Consider the following 7681-nt stretch of genomic DNA (forward strand, 5'->3'; position numbering starts at 1 on the left):
ACACACATATATATATATAAGAGCAAACAGTTAATAAAACATGTTTATATATATATATATGAATATATATACATACACACACACACACATATATATATATATATATATATATATATATATATATATATATATATATATATATATATATAAAACACTTTTCAAAAAATTTAAAAACATATTTAATCGTAAAAGGAAACACTTAATAAGTGGATAGTCCTTAATCCGCGGAGTTTCGAAGAAATACTTTCCTTCTCATCAGAGGGTAGGAATTAGCAAAATGCGGGATCGGATTTTGCATACAAAAGTATTTGATGAAACTCCAAGTAAGTCAAAGATCTTACTTGATAACAAAAAGTGAAGCAGAGGGAATAGGGTGAAGAAAAAGGTGAATGGATAGTCTGGTGAAAGGTAAATTATCCAATGACGGTAAAATCCAAAAATATAAATCCAAGAAAGTTAATTGAATTTCATTTGCACAAGTAAAATCTACGGAATATATATATATATATATATATATATATATATATATATATATATATATATATATATATATATATATATATATATATATATAGCCAGTAGAGTTTAGTTTCCTAGAAGTACATCCAATGAAACAACACGTGTCTACCAAAATAGTGCTCAATGAGTGAACAGAGCATGTATATTAATTTTATTTATACAAACATTAATGGCTACATATGTGCATACATGTTTCTGTAATCACCCACGTTGGGGGATTACGTCTTCAGGCCAAGAACTACCTTCAAAAGTGACATTTCCACCAAATACATTTTTCTACTTCGTTTATCAAGTTAAAAATACAACCTGGGTGGGAGTCAGGTTTATATTTATTCACATTTTGTTGGTTTATTTGTTTTAATTTAATTTTACTTTATTCTTAATTTATTTTTTATTTTATTTTTTTTATTTTTTATTTTTTTATTTTATTTATTTTTATTTTTTATTTTTTATTTTTTATTTTTAATTTTTTATTATATTTTATATTTTTTATTTATTTTTATTTTTTATTATATTTTATATTTTTTATTTATTTTTATTTATTTATTTATTTATTTATGTATTTTATTTTTATTTTTATTCATTTATATTTTTTTATTTACCTTAATGTAACTTTTACTTTATCCTCTATGTAGTTTCAGAATCATTGTCTAGTTTCAGTAAATAAAACAAAGAGTGTTCAGCATGGATTCGCTTTTGAATATATTGATTAATGTGTGTGTGTGTGTGTGTTGGCAGTGTCTGTGTATGGATGTGTTATGTGTGTGTGTTGTGTGTATGTGTGGGTGGAGGTAGATTAAAAGGCACCGGTCAGTACTTGGTTGACCATAGCTAAGGTTATTAACTTACAGACTCTAAGACAAGAAAACTAAACTCTCAAGTACCCTATGTCATAAAAAGCCAAAAGTTAGGTCAGATGGGGGAAGGGGAAGAGAAAAAAGATGTTTATCATCTTCAGAGACCTCACTCATCCTTTTACCGTTTTTTTTTGACTCCCACCCAGGTTGTATTTTTAACTTGATAAACGAAGTAGAAAAATGTATTTGGTGGAAATGTCACTTTTGAAGGTAGTTCTTGGCCTGAAGACGTAATCCCCCAACGTGGGTGATTACAGAAACATGTATGCACATATGTAGCCATTAATGTTTGTATAAATAAAATTAATATATATATATATATATAAGTGAACTTGTCGATGTTGATAAACCATAAAACAAAGAAGTCAAACTTTAATGTTATCAGCTTTTCATGATTATAAGAAGGTGCTGGTCCCAGAGTGGCTGGAATAGGCAGCTTCCATTGTAGTAGGCGAAATATTTATTATTAAGATTGAATAAATAATTTCATATTTGCGTAAATAGAAACTTTAGTAAAAAAAAAAAAAAAAAAAAAAAAAAGGATGGGTGGATGTCATGCTCTGGGAAGATATATATATATATATATATATATATATATATATATATATATATATATATATATATATATATATATATATATATAAGTGAACTTGTCGATGTATGTGCAAAAAGTTTCTACCCAACTCATCTCTGAATATTAGGTCTACAGAGTTGAAATTTCATATATAGGGTATTTGGGCTGCTAACGCACATTCAATTTGGGTTTTACCCTACAAACGATTTTGCTAAGGGGTCAAAATTGAAAACGAAACAGTTGACCCTGAAATCGTCGAATAAACCTGTTTGCATGCACAAATCTACATTCATAGGTTAACTAACGTTACTTTTTAGCTATTTATATGTGAATCGGCCTTAAAGCCTAAGAAATCAAGCTGGTGTTTCGGTTTCAATTCTAACCCATGGCACTTTTTTCTTTTCGAAATTGCTGATCTATATTGGGTCCAATAGAACATTCGATAGAGAATTGACTCTCTAATAATAAATACGAAATCTCCATAAACTACAATATCATATTTAAGCTTCTCTTACGACCGGGCAACGCTGGGCGGCTTGTTAGTCAAAATACACTTTTAACTTTGAAACGTTGTTTTTACCAGAATGGTTTCAGATAATAATCGTCCAAAATTGTATCTACTAAAGACACGGGCTATGCCATATAGCTTCCAAACCATCTATCTTTTAACACATGGAAATTGGCCAAGAATTTTCAAACCAGAAATGCCTTCTGATCGACAGGTTAAAAGCTTCCAGATTTTTTTCATCTTTCAAAAGGTCACAGAGTAATTTATTCACTTTATTTTTTGCAATAATTGCCAAAAGGTAAAAATGACTGACTTCTATTTTGATTGATTTCATTTAGTAATTTATTATTTCATAGATTTTGTAAGTTAAATTTAATTGGTCAATCTTTAATTTTTCACTCAAAATGGCGGCTTAATTTTTTACTCGAAATGGCGGCTTAATTTTACACTCAAAATGACGTCATTCAATCGTCTACTATTTTAAAGCTTCGAAAAGTTTGTCCCTTAGTTTATAGAAAACAACTTACTATCTATACTGCTATATGAAAGGAAATGTGTGTGCCTGTGTTTAATTCCCTATGAACTCGAAAACGGCTGGGTGGAATTCTATGAAATTTCACACGGAGGTAAAGTGTTCTTATATAGGTTTTGTATCGGAATGATTTTGATAAATATCAATAATCGATAATAGAAATGATCTGTTAAAAGAAGGAACATGTGATTTAGACCAAAGTTAACACCTTACACAGCCTAACACCACAAGTGCATTTGAAAAGTTTTATTACCGCACAAGCCAAAAAGCCCGACATTTAAAACCAACAGTAGGTTCTTTGATACAATAAAGGCGCGTTCTAAATAATTGTCTCTTGCACAATTAAAGTATAATACTTGACTTTTGAATTTTAATTCAGACCATTGTATATTAAAAATAATTTTATAAAATTAACAGTAGATTCACTACAGTGCAATGTAGACTGCAATTTACTGTAGACTAAGTTACTGCGGGAGGCATGTGAAGCTTCCTTCCGGTGCCCTACGAAGTTTCCTCAACTAGTGCAGGATATCAATTAATTGGATTGAAAAAAAAATGGGCGATTTAAACGATTTCGGTGACAATAAGACCATGGGAGTCTGAAACATCATTCAATCCCAGGCAACGTCAAGTCTTCCTGCTAGTATTTAATATAGATTATAAGAACTGCACGCCTGTGGAACTCTCTTCCGATGGGCTACTGGACTACAATCTGATTGTTTTCAAGTCCAACCTAAACAAGTTCTTGATGAATCGTCTCCCTAAGGAATGCAATTTACAAAATTCTCACTACTTATGTTTACTACGCTATAATCACATTGACTAATCTATACCCATTAACTCTTATCCTCGAGTGGCCTCCGTGCCTTGATAAGTGGTGATTCCTGTGTAAAAAAAAAAAGTATTTTAAGTTCCGTAATTATCGGTTATCAGTAACGTGGCTGTTGTGGATTTTAATTTAATAGAACAACTTATTTTTAATTTTTGAAGACTTCTAATCGTCATAGGAGTAGATAATTCATGCAATTCTGAAGTTTTTCAAAGAATTTCTTCCAAAATGATAACGTCTCGCGTAAATTTTTGGTGAAAGCATCCCCAAAATAAAAAAATAAATAAACGGTGCTTGTACAAAGAGAGGCGACAGATCGAATTGTTTTTTCATATGCATTTCTAAGCAAAACCAATATTGCTTACTAAATTGTTATGTCGAAAATAGTAATATATCCAAAATTACGAAAATTCATTCAATAAAAAGGTATTTATAGTTAAAAGTAATTTTTACTAAAAATTAGGGGAAAACTGCATTTTTTGTAGATGCTATAGAGTAGACTATGAAGATTGCAGAAACAGGGGACATAACTCAGAAAGTAAATGTTAAGCTACATCGTAATGGCGTCCAATATGTGCAGCCTATATTGAAATTCTAATCTTTTTTTTTTTTTTTTTACTAAACCACAATAGTAGTTGTTCTACTGAGTAGATTTTCGTAATTTTTGTACATATTACTATTTTCGACCTGACAATTCAGTAAGTAATATTTTTTTAGCTTAAAGAGACATATTTAAAATAAATCGGTCTGTTGCCTCCTTTTACATAAGCACTAAACAAATACTGTAAATTAACACCATAACACATAATAAAAATCATCTGAATATTTATTGAATTAAAATAAAAAATTTTCAGGTTTAATTATTAATTTGTAATAATTATTAGGGTTTTGAAATAAATTACAACAGGTATTTTGTATATTTTTTCTGAAATACATGAAAGTTGTTATTATATAAAAATGAATAACTTTTTTTGAAACGATCTTTTTAATGGACCGTCTCTGTAAAAGAAAATTCTGAAATGATCGACAGTTATTATTATATGAAAATGTATAACAAAAAAAAACGATTTTTTTTTGACAAATGAAACCTTTTGTAATAAATAAAAATAATCATTAAAATTTATTATTTGAAAATGAGTGACTTTTTTCTTTTTAGAACGAACTTTTTTAACTAAATTTTCGTAATAAATAAAAAAATAATCATTAAAAGTTATTATTTAAAAGTGTGTGACTTTTTTCTTTTTACAACGAACTTTTTTAACTAAATTTTCGTAATAAATAAAAATGATCATTAAAATTTATTATTTAAAAGTGTGTGACTTTTTCTTTTTAGAACGAACTTTTTTAACTAAATTTTCGTAATAAATAAAAATAATCATTAAAATTTATTATTTGAAAGTGTGTGACTTTTTCTTTTTAGAACGAACATTTTAACTAAATTTTCGTAATATATAAAAATAATCATTAAAATTTATTATTTAAAAGTGTGTGGCTTTTTTCATTTTACAACGAACTTTTTAACTAAATTTTCGTAATATATAAAAATAATCATTAAAATTTATTATTTGAAAGTGTGTGGCTTTTTTCATTTTACAACGAACTTTTTAACTAAATTTTCGTAATATATAAAAATAATCATTAAAATTTATTATTTGAAAGTGTGTGACATTTTCTTTTTAGAACGAACTTTTTAACTAAATTTTCGTAATATATAAAAATGATCATTAAAATTTATTATTTGAAAGTGTGTGACATTTTCTTTTTAGAACGAACTTTTTAACTAAATTCTCGTAATAAATAAAAATAATCATTAAAATTTATTATTTGAAAGTGTGTGACATTTTCTTTATAGAACGAACTTTTTTAACTAAATTTTCGTAATAAATAAAAATAATCATTAAAATTTATTATTTGAAAGTGTGTGACATTTTCTTTTTAGAACGAACTTTTTAACTAAATTTTCGTAATATATAAAAATAATCATTAAAATTTATTATTTGAAAGTGTGTGACATTTTCTTTTTAGAACGAACTTTTTAACTAAATTCTCGTAATAAATAAAAATAATCATTAAAATTTATTATTTGAAAGTGTGTGACTTTTTTCTTTTTACAACGAACTTTTTTAACTAAATCCTCGTAATAAATAAAAATAATCATTAAAAGTTATTATTTGAAAGTGTGTGACATTTTCTTTATCGAACGAACTTTTTTAACTAAATTTTCGTAATAAATAAAAATAATCATTAAAATTTATTATTTAAAAGTGTGTGACATTTTCTTTATCGAACGAACTTTTTTAACTAAATTCTCGTAATAAATAAAAATAATCATTAAAATTTATTATTTAAAAGTGTGTGACATTTTCTTTATCGAACAAACTTTTTTAACTAAATTTTCGTAATAAATAAAAAATAATCATTAAAAGTTATTATTTAAAAGTGTGTGACATTTTCTTTATCGAACAAACTTTTTTAACTAAATTTTCGTAATAAATAAAAATAATCATTAAAAGTTATTATTTAAAAGTGTGTGACATTTTCTTTATAGAACGAACTTTTTTAACTAAATTTTCGTAATAAATAAAAAATAATCATTAAAAGTTAAAATGAAACTTTCGTAATAAAAAAAATAATTAAAATTTGTAGTTTTGAAAAGGTATTATTAGAAAGTGTGTGATGTTTTGGTATATTTAAGAACTGACATTTTTTTTTATTAAACTTAAACTTTCGCAATAAAAGAAAATAATCATTAAACTTTATAGTTTTGCATAGTCATTTGTCTCCCCTTCTTATGAGTGAAATTTTTTAAAAATGAAAGCAAAAATGTCCTTTAAAAACTGCAATACGTATGTATCAGTAGTCAGACATATTGTTTAGTGACATTAGATCCCTTATTATCTCACGCACAACTAATAATTATTACTTAAAATGAACAGAACGTCTAGCATTAAAAATAAACATAAAATAAAAAAAACGTTTATAGATGTACACAAGAATACTTTGATAAGTATGTTTCAACTTAAATAGGGACGGTATATTACAATTGTGAGGTCTGCGTTCGCGCCTATAGTTCATGGAAATATGGTATAAACTTTTACAAATATTTTTCATATCTATTTGCGTAAGTGTACTTTGATAATTATGTTTCAGTTTAAAGAAATATGGTATAATACAATTATTGTGTGTTCGTTCGCGCTTGACTTCCATAGAATGTAAATATATCACAAAGTTTAACAAGGTTTTTTAAAAGTGGTGAGGATCCACAATAACGCATTAACTTTAATCTTAATTAACGTTAGCTTTTATTAATTTTCTTCAGTTGAATCATATTGTGTCGAATAAATTCACCTCATAAATTCACGTTCTTATTAAAGTGAAAGCCAAAAAAAGCGGAACTTTAGACATTTCTTGACACAAAGTTTGCATAACTCTGTTTTTTCCTTCTTCACTTGCACGTGGCACTCTTTCCAAAATAGATAAATAGATAAATAATAAAAAATAAGAACGTTTCTTGTTATCGTGTCAAAAGAAGAAAAAATCCTGCTCACGTGATTACATGTCTTTTTAAACATTTGCATAACCTTTTTATTTTTATTTATATATCTGTTTAAGCTTTTTTGTCAGTGTACTAGAAGGAATTCAGTTGATTACAACCCTTTCTGCGTGTTCCTTACATTACAATAGTACAAACCTGAATCCGACGGTGCAATATTACACCGTTCAATAATGTAAAACTGAAATGAAGCTGTTCTGCTTGAAAAGGGCGCCATTTTCTTCTTATTCATATTCATATCGATTCTTTGCTTTAAAAAACTAAAGTAATTACGTGTTTACTTTTTTAATATCCCATTTTGCTGTTTCG

The sequence above is a fragment of the Euprymna scolopes genome, chromosome 35, assembly GCF_053919585.1.
Source record: "Euprymna scolopes isolate OS-2025 chromosome 35, ASM5391958v1, whole genome shotgun sequence".
Classification (NCBI taxonomy): domain Eukaryota; kingdom Metazoa; phylum Mollusca; class Cephalopoda; order Sepiida; family Sepiolidae; genus Euprymna; species Euprymna scolopes.